Raw genomic sequence first — 22,722 nt, 5'->3', positions numbered from 1 at the left:
ACTAATCCAAATCCTAACAAATTTCATCTATCTTCAATCCAATAGAAAGACAAAGCCAATACAAAAATAAAGAGTTCATAAAAATGTTGAATTTAATATACGTTAACTCAAAAAAGTCTATACACTTCGTTATAAGTCAGAAATTGATTTCTGAGACTAAATTGTAAACTAGATAAACTCATCTTTAAAAAAAAAAGTTTGAAAAATGTATTGTAATTACAATTAATATGTTCTAAGGCAATACGTCTGGTAAAAATTGCATTTCTATGTACGTTGATTCAAGAAAATATGAAGGAAGTCAAATTTCACAATAGAAGAAAGATGAAAGACCATGCAGAACTAATCCAAATCCTAACAAATTTCATCTATCTTGAATCAAATAGAAAGACAAAGCCAACACAAAAACAAAGAGTTCATAAAAATGTTGAATTTTATATACTTTAACTCAAAAAAGTCTACACATTTCGTTATAAGTTGGAAATTGAGTTCTGAGACTAAATTGTAAACTAGATAAACTCATCATTAACAGAAAAAGTTTGAAAAATGTATTTTAATCACAAATTATATGTTCTAAGGAATTACGTCTAGTAAAAATTGCATTTCTATGTACGTTAATTCAAGAAAATATGAAGGAAGTCAAATTTCGCAATAGAAGAAGGATGAAAGACCTTGCAGAACTAATCCAAATCCTAACAAATTTCATCTATCTTGAATCAAATAGAAAGACAAAGCCAACACGAAAAGAAAGTATTGTAAACTAGATAAACTCATCTTTAACAGAAAAAGTTTGAAAAATGTATTGTAATTACAATTAATATGTTCTAAGGCAATACGTCTAGTAAAAATTGCATTTCTATGTACGTTGATTCAAGAAAATATGAAGGAAGTCGGATTTCACAATAGAAGAAGGATGAAAGACCATGCAGAACTAATCCAAATCCTAACAAATTTCATCTATCTTGAATCAAATAGTCTTGAATCAAATAGAAAGACAAAGCCAACACAAAAAGAAAGAGTTCATAAAAATGTTGAATTTTATATACGTTAACTCAAAAAAGTCTACACATTTCGTTATAAGTCGAAAATTGATTTCTGAGACTAAATTGTAAACTAGATAAACTCATCTTTAACAGAAAAAGTTTGAAAAATGTATTGTAATTACAATTAATATAATTTAAGGAAATACGTCTAGTAAAATTTGCATTTCTATGTATGTTGATTCAAGAAAATATGAAGGAAGTCAAATTTCACAATAGAAGTAGGATGAAAGACCATGCAGAACTAATCCAAATCCTAACAAATTTCATCTATCTTGAATCCAATAGAAAGACAAAGCCAACACAAAAAGAAAGAGTTCATAAAAATGTTGAATTTAATATACGTTAACTCAAAAAAGTCTATACACTTCGTTATAAGTCAGAAATTGATTTCTGAGACTAAATTGTAAACTAGATAAACTCATCTTTAAAAAAAAAGTTTGAAAAATGTATTGTAATTACAATTAATATGTTCTTAGGCAATACGTCTAGTAAAAATTGCATTTCTATGTACGTTGATTCAAGAAAATATGAAGGAAGTCAACTTTCACAATAGAAGAAGGATGAAAGACCTTGCAGAACTAATCCAAATCCTAACAAATTTCATCTATCTTAAATCAAACAGAAAGACAAAGCCAACACAAAAAGAAAGAGTTCATAAAAATGTTGAATTTTATATATGTTAACTCAAAAAAGTCTACACACTTCGTTATACATCTGAAATTGATTTCTGAGAATAAATTATAAACTAGAAAAACTCATCTTTAACAGAAAAAGTTTGAAAAATGTATTGTAATTACAATTAATATAATTTAAGGAAATACGTCTAGTAAAATTTGCATTTCTATGTATGTTGATTCAAGAAAATATGAAGGAAGTCAAATTTCATAATAGAAGTAGGATGAAAGACCATGCAGAACTAATCCAAATCCTAACAAATTTCATCTATCTTCAATCCAATAGAAAGACAAAGCCAACACAAAAAGAAAGAGTTCATAAAAATGTTGAATTTAATATACATTAACTCAAAAAAGTTAACACATTTCGTTATAAGTCGAAAATTGATTTCTGAGACTAAATTGTAAACTAGATAAACTCATCTTTAACAGAAAAAGTTTGAAAAATGTATTGTAATTACAATTAATATGTTCTTAGGCAATACGTCTAGTAAAAATTGTATTTCTATGTACGTTGATTCAAGAAAATATGTAGGAAGCCAAATTTCACAATAGAAGAAGGATGAAAGACCAGCCAGAACTAATCCAAATGGTAACAAATTTCATCTATTTGAATCAAATTAAAAGACAAAGCCAATACAAAAATAAAGAGTTCATAAAAATGTTGAATTTAATATACGTTAACTCAAAAAAGTCTATACACTTCGTTATAAGTCAGAAATTGATTTCTGAGACTAAATTGTAAACTAGATAAACTCATCTTTAAAAAAAAAAGTTTGAAAAATGTATTGTAATTACAATTAATATGTTCTAAGGCAATACGTCTAGTAAAAATTGCATGTCTATGTACGTTGATTCAAGAAAATATGAAGGAAGTCGGATTTCACAATAGAAGAAGGATGAAAGACCATGCAGAACTAATCCAAATCCTAACAAATTTCATCTATCTTGAATCAAATAGTCTTGAATCAAATAGAAAGACAAAGCCAACACAAAAAGAAAGAGTTCATAAAAATGTTGAATTTTATATACGTTAACTCAAAAAAGTCTACACATTTCGTTATAAGTCGAAAATTGATTTCTGAGACTAAATTGTAAACTAGATAAACTCATCTTTAACAGAAAAAGTTTGAAAAATGTATTGTAATTACAATTAATATGTTGTAAGGCAATACGTCTAGTAAAAATTGCATTTCTATGTACGTTGATTCAAGAAAATATGAAGGAAGTCGGATTTCACAATAGAAGAAGGATGAAAGACCATGCAGAACTAATCCAAATCCTAACAAATTTCATCTATCTTGAATCAAATAGAAAGAAAAATCCAACACAAAAAGAAAGAGTTCATAAAAATGTTGAATTTTATATACTTTAACTCAAAAAAGTCTACACATTTCGGTATAAGTCGGAAATTGATTTCTGAGACTAAATTGTAAATTAGATAAACTCATTTTTGACAGAAAAAGTTTGAAAAATGTATTTTAATTACAATTAATGTGTTCTAAGGCAATACGTCTAGTAAAAATTGCATTTCTATGTATGTTGATTCAAGAAAATGTGAAGGAAGTCAAATTTCACAATAGAAGAAGGATGAAAGACCATGCAGAACTAATCCAAATCCTAACAAATTTCATCTATCTTGAATCAAATAGTCTTGAATCAAATAGAAAGACAAAGCCAACACAAAAAGAAAGAGTTCATAAAAATGTTGAATTTTATATACATTAACTCAAAAAAGTCTACACATTTCGTTATAAGTCGAAAATTGATTTCTGAGACTAAATTGTAAACTAGATAAACTCATCTTTAACAGAAAAAGTTTGAAAAATGTATTGTAATTACAATTAATATGTTCTAAGGCAATACGTCTAGTAAAAATTGCATTTCTATGTACGTTGATTCAAGAAAATATGAAGGAAGTCGGATTTCACAATAGAAGAAGGATGAAAGACCATGCAGAACTAATCCAAATCCTAACAAATTTCATCTATCTTGAATCAAATAGTCTTGAATCAAATAGAAAGACAAAGCCAACACAAAAAGAAAGAGTTCATAAAAATGTTGAATTTTATATACGTTAACTCAAAAAAGTCTACACATTTCGTTATAAGTCGAAAATTGATTTCTGAGACTAAATTGTAAACTAGATAAACTCATCTTTAACAGAAAAAGTTTAAAAAATGTATTGTAATTACAATTAATATGTTCTAAGGCAATACGTCTAGTAAAAATTGCATTTCTATGTACGTCGACTCAAGAAAATATGAAGGAAGTCAAATTTCACAATAGAAGAAGTATTAAAGACCTTGCAGAACTAATCCAAATCCTAACAAATTTCATCTATTTGAATAAAATTGAAAGACAAAGCCAATACAAGTGTATTGTATTTACAATTAATATGTTCTAAGGCAATACGTCTAGTAAAAATTGCATTTCTATGTACGTTGATTCAAGAAAATATGAAGGAAGTCGGATTTCACAATAGAAGAAGGATGAAAGACCATGCAGAACTAATCCAAATCCTAACAAATTTCATCTATCTTGAATCAAATAGAAAGACAAAGCCAACACAAAAAGAAAGAGTTCATAAAAATGTTGAATTTTATATACGTTAACTCAAAAAAGTCTACACATTTCGTTATAAGTCGAAAATTGATTTCTGAGACTAAATTGTAAACTAGATAAACTCATCTTTAACAGAAAAAGTTTGAAAAATGTATTTTAATTACAATTAATATGTTTTAAGTAAATACGTCTAGTAAAATTTGCATTTCTATGTACGTTGATTCAAGAAAATTTGAAGGAAGTCAAATTTCACATTAGAAGAAGGATGAAAGACCATGCAGAACTAATCAAAATCCTAACAAATTTCATATATCTTGAATCAAATAGAAAGACAAAGCCAACACAAAAAAGAAAGAGTTCATAAAAATGTTGAATTTTATATACGTTAACTCAAAAAATTCTACACATTTCGTTATAAGTCGAAAATTGATTTCTGTGACTAAATTGTAAACTAGATAAACTCATCTTTAACAGAAAAAGTTTGAAAAATGTATTGTAATTACAATTAATATGTTCTAAGGCAATACGTCTAGTAAAAATTGCATTCTATGTACGTTGATTCAAGAAAATATGAAGGAAGTCGAATTTCACAATAGAAGAAGGATGAAAGACCATGCAGAACTAATCCAAATCCTAAAAAATTTCATCTATCTTGAATCAAATAGAAAGACAAAGCCAACACAAAAAGAAAGAGTTCATAAAAATGTTGAATTTTATATACGTTAACTCAAAAAAGTCTACACATTTCGTTATAAGTCGAAAATTGATTTCTGAGACTAAATTGTAAACTAGATAAACTCATCTTTAACAGAAAAAGTTTGAAAAATGTATTGTAATTACAATTAATATGTTCTAAGGCAATACGTCTAGCAAAAATTGTATTTCTATGTACGTTGATTCGAGAAAATATGAAGGAAGTCAAATTTCACAATAGAAGAAGGATGAAAGACCATGAAGAACTAATCCAAATCCTAACAAATTTCATCTATCTTGAATCAAATAGAAAGACAAAGCCCACACAAAAATAAAGAGTTCATAAAAATGTTGAATTTTATATACGTTAACTCAAAAAAGTCTACACATTTCGTTATAAGTCGAAAATTGATTTCTGAGACTAAATTGTAAACTAGATAAACTCATCTTTAACAGAAAAAGTTTGAAAAATGTATTGTAATTACAATTAATATGTTTTAAGGCAATACGTCTAGTAAAAATTGCATTTCTATGTACGTTGATTCAAGAAAATATGAAGGAAGTCGGATTTCACAATAGAAGAAGAATGAAAGACCATGCATAACTAATCCAAATCCTAACAAATTTCATCTATCTTGAATCAAATAGAAAGACAAAGCCAACACGAAAAGAAAGAATTGTAAACTAGATAAACTCATCTTTAACAGAAAAAGTTTGAGAATTGTATTGTAATTACAATTAATATGTTCTAAGGCAATACGTCTGGTAAAAATTGCATTTCTATGTACGTTAATTCAAGAAAATATGAACGAAGTCAAATTTCACAATAGAAGAAGGATGGAAGACCATGCAGAACTAATCAAAATCCTAACAAATTTCATCTATCTTAAATCAAATAGAAAGACAAAGCCACACAAAAAGAAAGAGTTCATAAAAATGTTGAATTTAATATATGTTAACTCAAAAAAGTTTACACATTTCGTTATAACTCAGAAATTAAGTTCTGAGACTAAATTGTAAACTAGATAAAGTCATCTTTAACAGAAAAAGTTTGAGAAATGTATTGTAATTACAATTAATATGTTTTAAGGCAATACATCTAGTAAAAATTGCATTTCTATGTACGTTGATTCAACAAAATATGAAGGAAGCCAAATTTCACAATAGAAGAAGGATGAAAGACCAGCCAGAATTAATCCAAATGGTAACAAATTTCATCTATTTGAATCAAATTGAAAGACAAAGCCAATACAAAAATAAAGAGTTCATAAAAATGTGGAATTACAATTAATATGTTCTTAGGGAATACGTCTGGTAAAAATTGCATTTCTATGTACGTTGATTCAAGAAAATATGAAGGAAGTCAACTTTCACAATAGAAGAAGGATGAAAGACCATGCAGAACTAATCCAAATCCTAATAAATTTAATCTATCTTGAATCAAATAGAAAGACAAAGCCAACACAAAAAGAAAGAGTTCATAAAAATGTTGAATTTTATATACATTAACTCAAAAAAGTTGACACATATGAACGAAGTCAAATTTCACAATAGAAGAAGGATGAAAGACCATGCAGAACTAATCCAAATCATAACAAATTTCATCTATCTTGAATCAAATAGAAAGACAAAGCCAACACAAAAAGAAAGAGTTCATAAAAATGTTGAATTTTATATACGTTAACTCAAACAAGTCTACACATTTCGTTATAAGTCGAAATTTAATTTCTAAGACTAAATTGTAAACTAGATAAACTCATCTTTAAAAAAAAAAGTTTGAAAAACGTATTGTAATTACAATTAATATGTTCTAAGGCAATACGTCTAGTAAAATTGCATTTCTATGTACGTTGATTCAAGAAAATATGAAGGAAGTCAAATTTCACAATAGAAGTAGGATGAAAGACCATGCTGAACTAATCCAAATCCTAACAAATTTCATCTATCTTAAATCAAATAGAAAGACAAAGCAAACACAAAAAGAAAGAGTTCATAAAAATGTTGAATTTTACATATGTTAACTCAAAAAAGTCTATACACTTCGTTATAAGTCAGAAATTGATTTCTGAGACTAAATTGTAAACTAGATAAACTCATTTTTAAAAAAAAAAGTTTGAAAAATGTATTGTAATTACAATTAATATGTTCTAAGGCAATACGTCTAGTAAAAATTGCATTTCTATGTACGTTGATTCAAGAAAATATGAAGGAAGTCAAATTTCACAATAGAAGAAAGATGAAAGACCATGCAGAACTAATCCAAATCCTAACAAATTTCATCTATCTTGAATCAAATAGAAAGACAAAGCCAACACAAAAACAAAGAGTTCATAGAAATGTTGAATTTTATATACTTTAACTCAAAAAAGTCTACACATTTCGTTATAAGTTGGAAATTGAGTTCTGAGACTAAATTGTAAACTAGATAAACTCATCATTAACAGAAAAAGTTTGAAAAATGTATTTTAATCACAAATTATATGTTCTAAGGAATTACGTCTAGTAAAAATTGCATTTCTATGTACGTTAATTCAAGAAAATATGAAGGAAGTCAAATTTCGCAATAGAAGAAGGATGAAAGACCTTGCAGAACTAATCCAAATCCTAACAAATTTCATCTATATTGAATCAAATAGAAAGACAAAGCCAACACGAAAAGAAAGTATTGTAAACTAGATAAACTCATCTTTAACAGAAAAAGTTTGAGAAATGTATTGTAATTACAATTAATATGTTCTAAGGCAATACGTCTAGTAAAAATTGCATTTCTATGTACGTTGATTCAAGAAAATATGAAGGAAGTCGGATTTCACAATAGAAGAAGGATGAAAGACCATGCTGAACTAATCCAAATCCTAACAAACTTCATCTATCTTGAATCAAATAGAAAGACAAATCCAACACAAAAAGAAAGAGTTCATAAAAATGTTGACTTTTATATACTTTAACTCAAAAAAGTCTACACATTTCGGTATAAGTCGGAAATTGATTTCTGAGACTAAATTGTAAATTAGATAAACTCATCTTTAACAGGAAAAGTTTGAAAAATGTATTTTAATTACAATTAATGTGTTCTAAGGCAATACGTCTAGTAAGAATTGCATTTCTATGTATGTTGATTCAAGAAAATGTGAAGGAAGTCAAATTTCACAATAGAAGAAGGATGAAAGACCATGCAGAACTAATCCAAATCCTAACAAATTTCATCTATCTTGAATCAAATAGTCTTGAATCAAATAGAAATACAAAGCCAACACAAAAAGAAAGAGTTCATAAAAATGTTGAATTTTATATACGTTAACTCAAAAAATCTACACATTTTGTTATAAGTCGAAAATTGATTTCTGAGACTAAATTGTAAACTAGATAAACTCATCTTTAACAGAAAAAGTTTGAAAAATGTATTGTAATTACAATTAATATGTTTTAAGGAAATACGTCTAGTAAAATTTGCATTTCTATGTACGTTGATTCAAGAAAATATGAAGGAAGTCAAATTTCACATTAGAAGAAGGATGAAAGACCATGCAGAACTAATCCAAATCCTAACAAATTTCATATATCTTGAATCAAATAGAAAGACAAAGCCAATACAAAAAGATAGAGTTCATAAAAATGTTGAATTTTATATACGTTAACTCAAAAAAGTCTACACATTTCGTTATAAGTCGAAAATTGATTTCTGAGACTAAATTGTAAACTAGATAAACTCATCTTTAACAGAAAAAGTTTGAAAAATGTATTGTAATTACAATTAATATGTTCTAAGGCAATACGTCTAGTAAAAATTGCATTTCCATGTACGTTGATTCAAGAAAATATGAAGGAAGTCAAATTTCACAATAGAAGAAGTATGAAAGACCTTGCAGAACTAGTCCAAATCCTAACAAATTTCATCTATTTGAATCAAATTGAAAGACAAAGCCAATACAAGTGTATTGTAATTACAATTAATATGTTCTAAGGCAATACGTCTAGTAAAAATTGCATTTCTATGTATGTTGATTCAAGAAAATATGAAGGAAGTCGAATTTCACAATAGAAGAAGGATGAAAGACCATGCAGAACTAATCGAAATCCTAACAAATTTCATCTATCTTGAATCAAATAGAAAGACAAAGCCAACACAAAAAGAAAGAGTTCATAAAAATGTTGAATTTTATATACGTTAACTCAAAAAACTCTACACATTTCGTTATAAGTCGGAAATTGATTTCTGAGACTAAATTGTAAACTAGATAAACTCATCTTTAACAGAAAAAGTTTGAAAAATGTATTGTAATTACAATTAATATTTTTTAAGGCAATACGTCTAGTAAAAATTGCATTTCTATGTACGTTGATTCAAGAAAATATGAAGGAAGTCAAATTTCACAATAAAAGAAGGATGAAAGACCATGCAGAACTAATACAAATCCTAACAAATTTCATCTATCTTGAATCAAATAGAAAGACAAAGCCAACACAAAAAGAAAGAGTTCATAAAAATGTTGAATTTTATATACGTTAACTCAAAAAAGTTGACACATTTCGTTATAAGTCAAAAATTGATTTCTGAGACTAAATTGTAAACTAGATAAACTCATCTTTAACAGAAAAAGTTTGAAAAATGTATTGTAATTAAAATTAATATGTTCTAAGGCAATACGTCTAGTAAAAATTGCATTTCTATGTACGTTGATTCAAGAAAATATGAAGGAAGTCAAATTTCACAATAGAAGAAGTATGAAAGACCTTGCAGAACTAATCCAAATCCTAACAAATTTCATCTATTTGAATCAAATTGAAAGACAAAGCCAATACAAGTGTATTGTAATTACAATTAATATGTTCTAAGGCAATACGTCTAGTAAAAATTGCATTTCTATGTACGTTGATTCAAGAAAATATGAAGGAAGTCGGATTTCACAATAGAAGAAGGATGAAAGACCATGCAGAACTAATCCAAATCCTAACAAATTTCATCTATCTTGAATCAAATAGTCTTGAATCAAATAGAAAGACAAAGCCAACACAAAAAGAAAGAGTTCATAAAAATGTTGAATTTTATATACGTTAACTCAAAAAAGTCTACACATTTCGTTATAAGTCGAAAATTGATTTCTGTGACTAAATTGTAAACTAGATAAACTCATCTTTAACAGAAAAAGTTTGAAAAATGTATTGTAATTACAATTAATATAATTTAAGGAAATACGTCTAGTAAAATTTGCATTTCTATGTATGTTGATTCAAGAAAATATGAAGGAAGTCAAATTTCACAATAGAAGTAGGATGAAAGACCATGCAGAACTAATCCAAATCCTAACAAATTTCATCTATCTTGAATCCAATAGAAAGACAAAGCCAACACAAAAACAAAGAGTTCATAAAAATGTTGAATTTAATATACGTTAACTCAAAAAAGTTGACACATTTCGTTATAAGTCGAAAATTGATTTCTGAGACTAAATTGTAAACTAGATAAACTCATCTTTAACAGAAAAAGTTTGAAAAATGTATTGTAATTACGATTAATATGTTCTAAGGCAATACGTCTAGTAAAAATTGCATTTCTATGTACGTTGATTCAAGAAAATATGAAGGAAGTCGGATTTCACAATAGAAGAAGGATAAAAGACCATGCAGAACTAATCCAAATCCTAACAAATTTCATCTATCTTGAATCAAATAGTCTTGAATCAAATAGAAAGACAAAGCCAACACAAAAAGAAAGAGTTCATAAAAATGTTGAATTTTACATACGTTAACTCAAAAAAGTCTACACATTTCGTTATAAGTCGAAAATTGATTTCTGAGACTAAATTGTAAACTAGATAAACTCATCTTTAACAGAAAAAATTTGAAAAATGTATTGTAATTACAATTAATATGTTCTAAGGGAATACGTCTAGTAAAAATTGCATTTCTATGTACGTCGATTCAAGAAAATATGAAGGAAGTCAAATTTCACAATAGAAGAAGTATGAAAGACCTTGCAGAACTAATCCAAATCCTTACAAATTTCATCTATTTGAATAAAATTGAAAGACAAAGCCAATACAAGTGTATTGTAATTACAATTAATATGTTCTAAGGTAATACGACTAGTAAAAATTGCATTTCTATGTATGTTGATTCAAGAAAATATGAAGGAAGTCAAATTTCACAATAGAAGAAGGATGAAAGACCATGCAGAACTAATCCAAATCCTAACATATTTCATCTATCTTGAATCAAATAGAAAGACAAAGCCAACACAAAAAGAAAGAGTTCATAAAAATGTTGAATTTTATATACGTTAACTCAAAAAAGTCTACACATTTCGTTATAAGTCGAAAATTGATTTCTGAGACTAAATTGTAAACTAGATAAACTCATCTTTAACAGAAAAAGTTTGAAAAATGTATTGTGATTACAATTAATAGGTTCTAAGGCAATATGTCTAGTAAAAATTGCATTTCTATGTACATTTGATTCAAGAAAATATGAAGGAAGTCAAATTTCACAATAGAAGAAGGATGAAAGACCATGTAGAACTAATCCAAATCCTAACAAATTCCATCTATCTTGAATCAAATAAAAAGACAAAGCCAACACAAAAAGAAAGAGTTCATAAAAATGTTGAATTTTATATACGTTAACTCAAAAAAGTCTACACATTTCGTTATAAGTCGGAAATTGATTTCTGAGACTAAATTGTAAACTAGATAAACTCATCTTTAACAGAAAATGTTTGAAAAATGTATTGTAATTACAATTAATATGTTCTAAGGCAATACGTCTAGTAAAAATTGCATTTCTATGTACGTTGATTCAAGAAAATATGAAGGAAGTCAAATTTCACAATAGAAGAAGTATGAAAGACCTTGCAGAACTAATCCAAATCCTAACAAATTTCATCTATCTTGAATCAAATAGTCTTGAATAAAATAGAAAGACAAAGCCAACACAAAAAGAAAGAGTTCATAAAAATGTTGAATTTTATATACGTTAACTCAAAAAAGTCTACACATTTCGTTATAAGTCGAAAATTGATTTCTGAGACTAAATTGTAAACTAGATAAACTCATCTTTAACAGAAAAAGTTTGAGAAATGTATTGTAATTACAATTAATATGTTCTAAGGCAATACGTCTAGTAAAAATTGCATTTCTATGTACGTTGATTCAAGAAAATATGAAGGAAGTCGGATTTCACAATAGAAGAAGGATGAAAGACCATGCTGAACTAATCCAAATCCTAACAAACTTCATCTATCTTGAATCAAATAGAAAGACAAATCCAACACAAAAAGAAAGAGTTCATAAAAATGTTGACTTTTATATACTTTAACTCAAAAAAGTCTACACATTTCGGTATAAGTCGGAAATTGATTTCTGAGACTAAATTGTAAACTAGATAAACACATCTTTAACAGAAAAAGTTTGAAAAATGTATTGTAATTACAATTAATATGTTTTAAGGAAATACGTCTAGTAAAATTTGCATTTCTATGTACGTTGATTCAAGAAAATATGAAGGAAGTCAAGTTTCACATTAGAAGAAGGATGAAAGACCATGCAGAACTAATCCAAATCCTAACAAATTTCATATATCTTGAATCAAATAGAAAGACAAAGCCAATACAAAAAGATAGAGTTCATAAAAATGTTGAATTTTATATACGTTAACTCAAAAAAGTCTACACATTTCGTTATAAGTCGAAAATTGATTTCTGAGACTAAATTGTAAACTAGATAAACTCATCTTTAACAGAAAAAGTTTGAAAAATGTATTGTAATTACAATTAATATGTTCTAAGGCAATACGTCTAGTAAAAATTGCATGTCTATGTACGTTGATTCAAGAAAATATGAAGGAAGTCGGATTTCACAATAGAAGAAGGATGAAAGACCATGCAGAACTAATCCAAATCCTAACAAATTTCATCTATCTTGAATCAAATAGTCTTGAATCAAATAGAAAGACAAAGCCAACACAAAAAGAAAGAGTTCATAAAAATGTTGAATTTTATATACGTTAACTCAAAAAAGTCTACACATTTCGTTATAAGTCGAAAATTGATTTCTGAGACTAAATTGTAAACTAGATAAACTCATCTTTAACAGAAAAAGTTTGAAAAATGTATTGTAATTACAATTAATATAATTTAAGGAAATACGTCTAGTAAAATTTGCATTTCTATGTATGTTGATTCAAGAAAATATGAAGGAAGTCAAATTTCACAATAGAAGTAGGATGAAAGACCATGCAGAACTAATCCAAATCCTAACAAATTTCATCTATCTTGAATCCAATAGAAAGACAAAGCCAACACAAAAAGAAAGAGTTCATAAAAATGTTGAATTTAATATACGTTAACTCAAAAAAGTCTATACACTTCGTTATAAGTCAGAAATTGATTTCTGAGACTAAATTGTAAACTAGATAAACTCATCTTTAAAAAAAAAGTTTGAAAAATGTATTGTAATTACAATTAATATGTTCTTAGGCAATACGTCTAGTAAAAATTGCATTTCTATGTACGTTGATTCAAGAAAATATGAAGGAAGTCAACTTTCACAATAGAAGAAGGATGAAAGACCTTGCAGAACTAATCCAAATCCTAACAAATTTCATCTATCTTAAATCAAACAGAAAGACAAAGCCAACACAAAAAGAAAGAGTTCATAAAAATGTTGAATTTTATATATGTTAACTCAAAAAAGTCTACACACTTCGTTATACATCTGAAATTGATTTCTGAGAATAAATTATAAACTAGAAAAACTCATCTTTAACAGAAAAAGTTTGAAAAATGTATTGTAATTACAATTAATATAATTTAAGGAAATACGTCTAGTAAAATTTGCATTTCTATGTATGTTGATTCAAGAAAATATGAAGGAAGTCAAATTTCATAATAGAAGTAGGATGAAAGACCATGCAGAACTAATCCAAATCCTAACAAATTTCATCTATCTTCAATCCAATAGAAAGACAAAGCCAACACAAAAAGAAAGAGTTCATAAAAATGTTGAATTTAATATACATTAACTCAAAAAAGTTAACACATTTCGTTATAAGTCGAAAATTGATTTCTGAGACTAAATTGTAAACTAGATAAACTCATCTTTAACAGAAAAAGTTTGAAAAATGTATTGTAATTACAATTAATATGTTCTTAGGCAATACGTCTAGTAAAAATTGTATTTCTATGTACGTTGATTCAAGAAAATATGTAGGAAGCCAAATTTCACAATAGAAGAAGGATGAAAGACCAGCCAGAACTAATCCAAATGGTAACAAATTTCATCTATTTGAATCAAATTAAAAGACAAAGCCAATACAAAAATAAAGAGTTCATAAAAATGTTGAATTTAATATACGTTAACTCAAAAAAGTCTATACACTTCGTTATAAGTCAGAAATTGATTTCTGAGACTAAATTGTAAACTAGATAAACTCATCTTTAAAAAAAAAAGTTTGAAAAATGTATTGTAATTACAATTAATATGTTCTAAGGCAATACGTCTAGTAAAAATTGCATTTCTATGTACGTTGATTCAAGAAAATATGAAGGAAGTCAAATTTCACAATAGAAGAAAGATGAAAGACCATGCAGAACTAATCCAAATCCTAACAAATTTCATCTATCTTGAATCAAATAGAAAGACAAAGCCAACACAAAAACAAAGAGTTCATAAAAATGTTGAATTTTATATACTTTAACTCAAAAAAGTCTACACATTTCGTTATAAGTTGGAAATTGAGTTCTGAGACTAAATTGTAAACTAGATAAACTCATCATAACAGAAAAAGTTTGAAAAATGTATTTTAATCACAAATTATATGTTCTAAGGAATTACGTCTAGTAAAAATTGCATTTCTATGTACGTTAATTCAAGAAAATATGAAGGAAGTCAAATTTCGCAATAGAAGAAGGATGAAAGACCTTGCAGAACTAATCCAAATCCTAACAAATTTCATCTATCTTGAACAAATAGAAAGACAAAGCCAACACGAAAAGAAAGAATTGTAAACTAGATAAACTCATCTTTAACAGAAAAAGTTTGAGAAATGTATTGTAATTACAATTAATATGTTCTAAGGAAATACGTCTAGTAAAAATTGCATTTCTATGTACGTTAATTCAAGAAAATATGAACTAAGTCAAATTTCACAATAGAAGAAGGATGAAAGACCATGCAGAACTAATCGAAATCCTAACAAATTTCATCTATCTTGAATCAAATAGATCGACAAAGCCAACACGAAAAGAAAGAGTTCATAAAAATGTTGAATTATATATACTTTAACTCAAAAAAGTCTACACATTTCGTTATAAGTCGGAAATTGATTTCTCAGACTAAATTGTAAACTAGATAAACTCATCTTTAACAGAAAAAGTTTGAAAAATGTATTGTAATTGCAATTTATATGTTCTAAGGCAATACGTCTAGTAAAAATTGCATTTCTATGTACGTTGATTCAAGAAAATATGAAGGAAGTCAAATTTCACAATAGATGAAAGATGAAATACCATGCAGAACTAATCCAAATCATAACAAATTTCATCTATCTTGAATCAAATAGAAAGACAAAGCCAACACAAAAAGAAAGAGTTCATAAAAATGTTGAATTTTATATACTTTAACTCAAAAAAGTCTACACATTTCGTTATAAGTTGGAAATTGAGTTCTGAGACTAAATTGTAAACTAGATAAACTCATCATTAACAGAAAAAGTTTGAAAAATGTATTTTAATCACAAATTATATGTTCTAAGGAGTTACGTCTAGTAAAAATTGCATTTCTATGTACGTTAATTCAAGAAAATATGAAGGAAGTCAAATTTCACAATAGAAGAAGGATGAAAGACCTTGCAGAACTAATCCAAATCCTAACAAATTTCATCTATCTTGAATCAAATAGAAAGACAAAGCCAACACGAAAAGAAAACATTGTAAACTAGATAAACTCATCTTTAACAGAAAAAGTTTGAGAATTGTATTGTAATTACAATTAATATGTTCTAAGGCAATACGTCTGGTAAAAACTGCATTTCTATGTACGTTAATTCAAGAAAATATGAACGAAGTCAAATTTCACAATAGAAGAAGGATGGAAGACCATGCAGAACTAATCAAAATCCTAACAAATTTCATCTATCTTAAATCAAATAGAAAGACAAAGCCACACAAAAAGAAAGAGTTCATAAAAATGTTGAATTTAATATATGTTAACTCAAAAAAGTTTACACATTTCGTTATAACTCAGAAATTAATTTCTGAGACTAAATTGTAAACTAGATAAAGTCATCTTTAACAGAAAAAGTTTGAGAAATGTATTGTAATTACAATTAATATGTTTTAAGGCAATACATCTAGTAAAAATTGCATTTCTATGTACGTTGATTCAACAAAATATGAAGGAAGCCAAATTTCACAATAGAAGAAGGATGAAAGACCAGCCAGAATTAATCCAAATGGTAACAAATTTCATCTATTTGAATCAAATTGAAAGACAAAGCCAATACAAAAATAAAGAGTTCATAAAAATGTGGAATTACAATTAATATGTTCTTAGGGAATACGTCTGGTAAAAATTGCATTTCTATGTACGTTGATTCAAGAAAATATGAAGGAAGTCAACTTTCACAATAGAAGAAGGATGAAAGACCATGCAGAACTAATCCAAATCCTAATAAATTTAATCTATCTTGAATCAAATAGAAAGACAAAGCCAACACAAAAAGAAAGAGTTCATAAAAATGTTGAATTTTATATACATTAACTCAAAAAAGTTAACACATTTCGTTATAAGTCGAAAATTGATTTCTGAGACTAAATTGTAAACTAGATAAACTCATCTTTAACAGAAAAAGTTTGAAAAATGTATTGTAATTACAATTAATATGTTCTTAGGCAATACGTCTAGTAAAAATTGTATTTCTATGTACGTTGATTCAAGAAAATATGTAGGAAGCCAAATTTCACAATAGAAGAAGGATGAAAGACCAGCCAGAACTAATCCAAATGGTAACAAATTTCATCTATTTGAATCAAATTAAAAGACAAAGCCAATACAAAAATAAAGAGTTCATAAAAATGTTGAATTTAATATACGTTAACTCAAAAAAGTCTATACACTTCGTTATAAGTCAGAAATTGATTTCTGAGACTAAATTGTAAACTAGATAAACTCATCTTTAAAAAAAAAAGTTTGAAAAATGTATTGTAATTACAATTAATATGTTCTAAGGCAATACGTCTAGTAAAAATTGCATGTCTATGTACGTTGATTCAAGAAAATATGAAGGAAGTCGGATTTCACAATAGAAGAAGGATGAAAGACCATGCAGAACTAATCCAAATCCTAACAAATTTCATCTATCTTGAATCAAATAGTCTTGAATCAAATAGAAAGACAAAGCCAACACAAAAAGAAAGAGTTCATAAAAATGTTGAATTTTATATACGTTAACTCAAAAAAGTCTACACATTTCGTTATAAGTCGAAAATTGATTTCTGAGACTAAATTGTAAACTAGATAAACTCATCTTTAACAGAAAAAGTTTGAAAAATGTATTGTAATTACAATTAATATGTTTTAAGGCAATACGTCTAGTAAAAATTGCATTTCTATGTACGTTGATTCAAGAAAATATGAAGGAAGTCGGATTTCACAATAGAAGAAGAATGAAAGACCATGCATAACTAATCCAAATCCTAACAAATTTCATCTATCTTGAATCAAATAGAAAGACAAAGCCAACACGAAAAGAAAGAATTGTAAACTAGATAAACTCATCTTTAACAGAAAAAGTTTGAGAATTGTATTGTAATTACAATTAATATGTTCTAAGGCAATACGTCTGGTAAAAATTGCATTTCTATGTACGTTAATTCAAGAAAATATGAACGAAGTCAAATTTCACAATAGAAGAAGGATGGAAGACCATGCAGAACTAATAAAAATCCTAACAAATTTCATCTATCTTAAATCAAATAGAAAGACAAAGCCACACAAAAAGAAAGAGTTCATAAAAATGTTGAATTTAATATATGTTAACTCAAAAAAGTTTACACATTTCGTTATAACTCAGAAATTAATTTCTGAGACTAAATTGTAAACTAGATAAAGTCATCTTTAACAGAAAAAGTTTGAGAAATGTATTGTAATTACAATTAATATGTTTTAAGGCAATACATCTAGTAAAAATTGCATTTCTATGTACGTTGATTCAACAAAATATGAAGGAAGCCAAATTTCACAATAGAAGAAGGATGAAAGACCAGCCAGAATTAATCCAAATGGTAACAAATTTCATCTATTTGAATCAAATTGAAAGACAAAGCCAATACAAAAATAAAGAGTTCATAAAAATGTGGAATTACAATTAATATGTTCTTAGGGAATACGTCTGGTAAAAATTGCATTTCTATGTACGTTGATTCAAGAAAATATGAAGGAAGTCAACTTTCACAATAGAAGAAGGATGAAAGACCATGCAGAACTAATCCAAATCCTAATAAATTTAATCTATCTTGAATCAAATAGAAAGACAAAGCCAACACAAAAAGAAAGAGTTCATAAAAATGTTGAATTTTATATACATTAACTCAAAAAAGTTGACACATATGAACGAAGTCAAATTTCACAATAGAAGAAGGATGAAAGACCATGCAGAACTAATCCAAATCATAACAAATTTCATCTATCTTGAATCAAATAGAAAGACAAAGCCAACACAAAAAGAAAGAGTTCATAAAAATGTTGAATTTTATATACGTTAACTCAAACAAGTCTACACATTTCGTTATAAGTCGAAATTTAATTTCTAAGACTAAATTGTAAACTAGATAAACTCATCTTTAACAGAAAGAGTTTGAAAAATGTATTGTAATTACAATTAATATGTTTTAAGGCAATACGTCTAGTAAAAATTGCATTTCTATGTACGTTGATTCAAGAAAATATGAAGGAAGTCGGATTTCACAATAGAAGAAGAATGAAAGACCATGCATAACTAATCCAAATCCTAACAAATTTCATCTATCTTGAATCAAATAGAAAGACAAAGCCAACACGAAAAGAAAGAATTGTAAACTAGATAAACTCATCTTTAACAGAAAAAGTTTGAGAATTGTATTGTAATTACAATTAATATGTTCTAAGGCAATACGTCTGGTAAAAATTGCATTTCTATGTACGTTAATTCAAGAAAATATGAACGAAGTCAAATTTCACAATAGAAGAAGGATGGAAGACCATGCAGAACTAATCAAAATCCTAACAAATTTCATCTATCTTAAATCAAATAGAAAGACAAAGCCACACAAAAAGAAAGAGTTCATAAAAATGTTGAATTTAATATATGTTAACTCAAAAAAGTTTACACATTTCGTTATAACTCAGAAATTAAGTTCTGAGACTAAATTGTAAACTAGATAAAGTCATCTTTAACAGAAAAAGTTTGAGAAATGTATTGTAATTACCATTAATATGTTTTAAGGCAATACATCTAGTAAAAATTGCATTTCTATGTACGTTGATTCAACAAAATATGAAGGAAGCCAAATTTCACAATAGAAGAAGGATGAAAGACCAGCCAGAATTAATCCAAATGGTAACAAATTTCATCTATTTGAATTAAATTGAAAGACAAAGCCAATACAAAAATAAAGAGTTCATAAAAATGTGGAATTACAATTAATATGTTATTAGGGAATACGTCTGGTAAAAATTGCATTTCTATGTACGTTGATTCAAGAAAATATGAAGGAAGTCAACTTTCACAATAGAAGAAGGATGAAAGACCATGCAGAACTAATCCAAATCCTAATAAATTTAATCTATCTTGAATCAAATAGAAAGACAAAGCCAACACAAAAAGAAAGAGTTCATAAAAATGTTGAATTTTATATACATTAACTCAAAAAAGTTGACACATATGAACGAAGTCAAATTTCACAATAGAAGAAGGATGAAAGACCATGCAGAACTAATCCAAATCATAACAAATTTCATCTATCTTGAATCAAATAGAAAGACAAAGCCAACACAAAAAGAAAGAGTTCATAAAAATGTTGAATTTTATATACGTTAACTCAAACAAGTCTACACATTTCGTTATAAGTCGAAATTTAATTTCTAAGACTAAATTGTAAACTAGATAAACTCATCTTTAACAGAAAAAGTTTGAAAAATGTATTGTAATTACAATTAATATGTTTTAAGGCAATACGTCTAGTAAAAATTGCATTTCTATGTACGTTGATTCAAGAAAATATGAAGGAAGTCGGATTTCACAATAGAAGAAGAATGAAAGACCATGCATAACTAATCCAAATCCTAACAAATTTCATCTATCTTGAATCAAATAGAAAGACAAAGCCAACACGAAAAGAAAGAATTGTAAACTAGATAAACTCATCTTTAACAGAAAAAGTTTGAGAATTGTATTGTAATTACAATTAATATGTTCTAAGGCAATACGTCTGGTAAAAATTGCATTTCTATGTACGTTAATTCAAGAAAATATGAACGAAGTCAAATTTCACAATAGAAGAAGGATGGAAGACCATGCAGAACTAATAAAAATCCTAACAAATTTCATCTATCTTAAATCAAATAGAAAGACAAAGCCACACAAAAAGAAAGAGTTCATAAAAATGTTGAATTTAATATATGTTAACTCAAAAAAGTTTACACATTTCGTTATAACTCAGAAATTAATTTCTGAGACTAAATTGTAAACTAGATAAAGTCATCTTTAACAGAAAAAGTTTGAGAAATGTATTGTAATTACAATTAATATGTTTTAAGGCAATACATCTAGTAAAAATTGCATTTCTATGTACGTTGATTCAACAAAATATGAAGGAAGCCAAATTTCACAATAGAAGAAGGATGAAAGACCAGCCAGAATTAATCCAAATGGTAACAAATTTCATCTATTTGAATCAAATTGAAAGACAAAGCCAATACAAAAATAAAGAGTTCATAAAAATGTGGAATTACAATTAATATGTTCTTAGGGAATACGTCTGGTAAAAATTGCATTTCTATGTACGTTGATTCAAGAAAATATGAAGGAAGTCAACTTTCACAATAGAAGAAGGATGAAAGACCATGCAGAACTAATCCAAATCCTAATAAATTTAATCTATCTTGAATCAAATAGAAAGACAAAGCCAACACAAAAAGAAAGAGTTCATAAAAATGTTGAATTTTATATACATTAACTCAAAAAAGTTAACACATTTCGTTATAAGTCGAAAATTGATTTCTGAGACTAAATTGTAAACTAGATAAACTCATCTTTAACAGAAAAAGTTTGAAAAATGTATTGTAATTACAATTAATATGTTCTTAGGCAATACGTCTAGTAAAAATTGTATTTCTATGTACGTTGATTCAAGAAAATATGTAGGAAGCCAAATTTCACAATAGAAGAAGGATGAAAGACCAGCCAGAACTAATCCAAATGGTAACAAATTTCATCTATTTGAATCAAATTAAAAGACAAAGCCAATACAAAAATAAAGAGTTCATAAAAATGTTGAATTTAATATACGTTAACTCAAAAAAGTCTATACACTTCGTTATAAGTCAGAAATTGATTTCTGAGACTAAATTGTAAACTAGATAAACTCATCTTTAAAAAAAAAAGTTTGAAAAATGTATTGTAATTACAATTAATATGTTCTAAGGCAATACGTCTAGTAAAAATTGCATTTCTATGTACGTTGATTCAAGAAAATATGAAGGAAGTCAAATTTCACAATAGAAGAAAGATGAAAGACCATGCAGAACTAATCCAAATCCTAACAAATTTCATCTATCTTGAATCAAATAGAAAGACAAAGCCAACACAAAAACAAAGAGTTCATAAAAATGTTGAATTTTATATACTTTAACTCAAAAAAGTCTACACATTTCGTTATAAGTTGGAAATTGAGTTCTGAGACTAAATTGTAAACTAGATAAACTCATCATAACAGAAAAAGTTTGAAAAATGTATTTTAATCACAAATTATATGTTCTAAGGAATTACGTCTAGTAAAAATTGCATTTCTATGTACGTTAATTCAAGAAAATATGAAGGAAGTCAAATTTCGCAATAGAAGAAGGATGAAAGACCTTGCAGAACTAATCCAAATCCTAACAAATTTCATCTATCTTGAACAAATAGAAAGACAAAGCCAACACGAAAAGAAAGAATTGTAAACTAGATAAACTCATCTTTAACAGAAAAAGTTTGAGAAATGTATTGTAATTACAATTAATATGTTCTAAGGAAATACGTCTAGTAAAAATTGCATTTCTATGTACGTTAATTCAAGAAAATATGAACTAAGTCAAATTTCACAATAGAAGAAGGATGAAAGACCATGCAGAACTAATCGAAATCCTAACAAATTTCATCTATCTTGAATCAAATAGATCGACAAAGCCAACACGAAAAGAAAGAGTTCATAAAAATGTTGAATTATATATACTTTAACTCAAAAAAGTCTACACATTTCGTTATAAGTCGGAAATTGATTTCTCAGACTAAATTGTAAACTAGATAAACTCATCTTTAACAGAAAAAGTTTGAAAAATGTATTGTAATTGCAATTTATATGTTCTAAGGCAATACGTCTAGTAAAAATTGCATTTCTATGTACGTTGATTCAAGAAAATATGAAGGAAGTCAAATTTCACAATAGATGAAAGATGAAATACCATGCAGAACTAATCCAAATCATAACAAATTTCATCTATCTTGAATCAAATAGA

This window comes from Papaver somniferum, unplaced genomic scaffold (genome assembly GCF_003573695.1).
Source record: "Papaver somniferum cultivar HN1 unplaced genomic scaffold, ASM357369v1 unplaced-scaffold_68, whole genome shotgun sequence".
Taxonomy (NCBI): Eukaryota; Viridiplantae; Streptophyta; class Magnoliopsida; order Ranunculales; family Papaveraceae; genus Papaver; species Papaver somniferum.
This window is presented reverse-complemented; position numbering follows the sequence as displayed.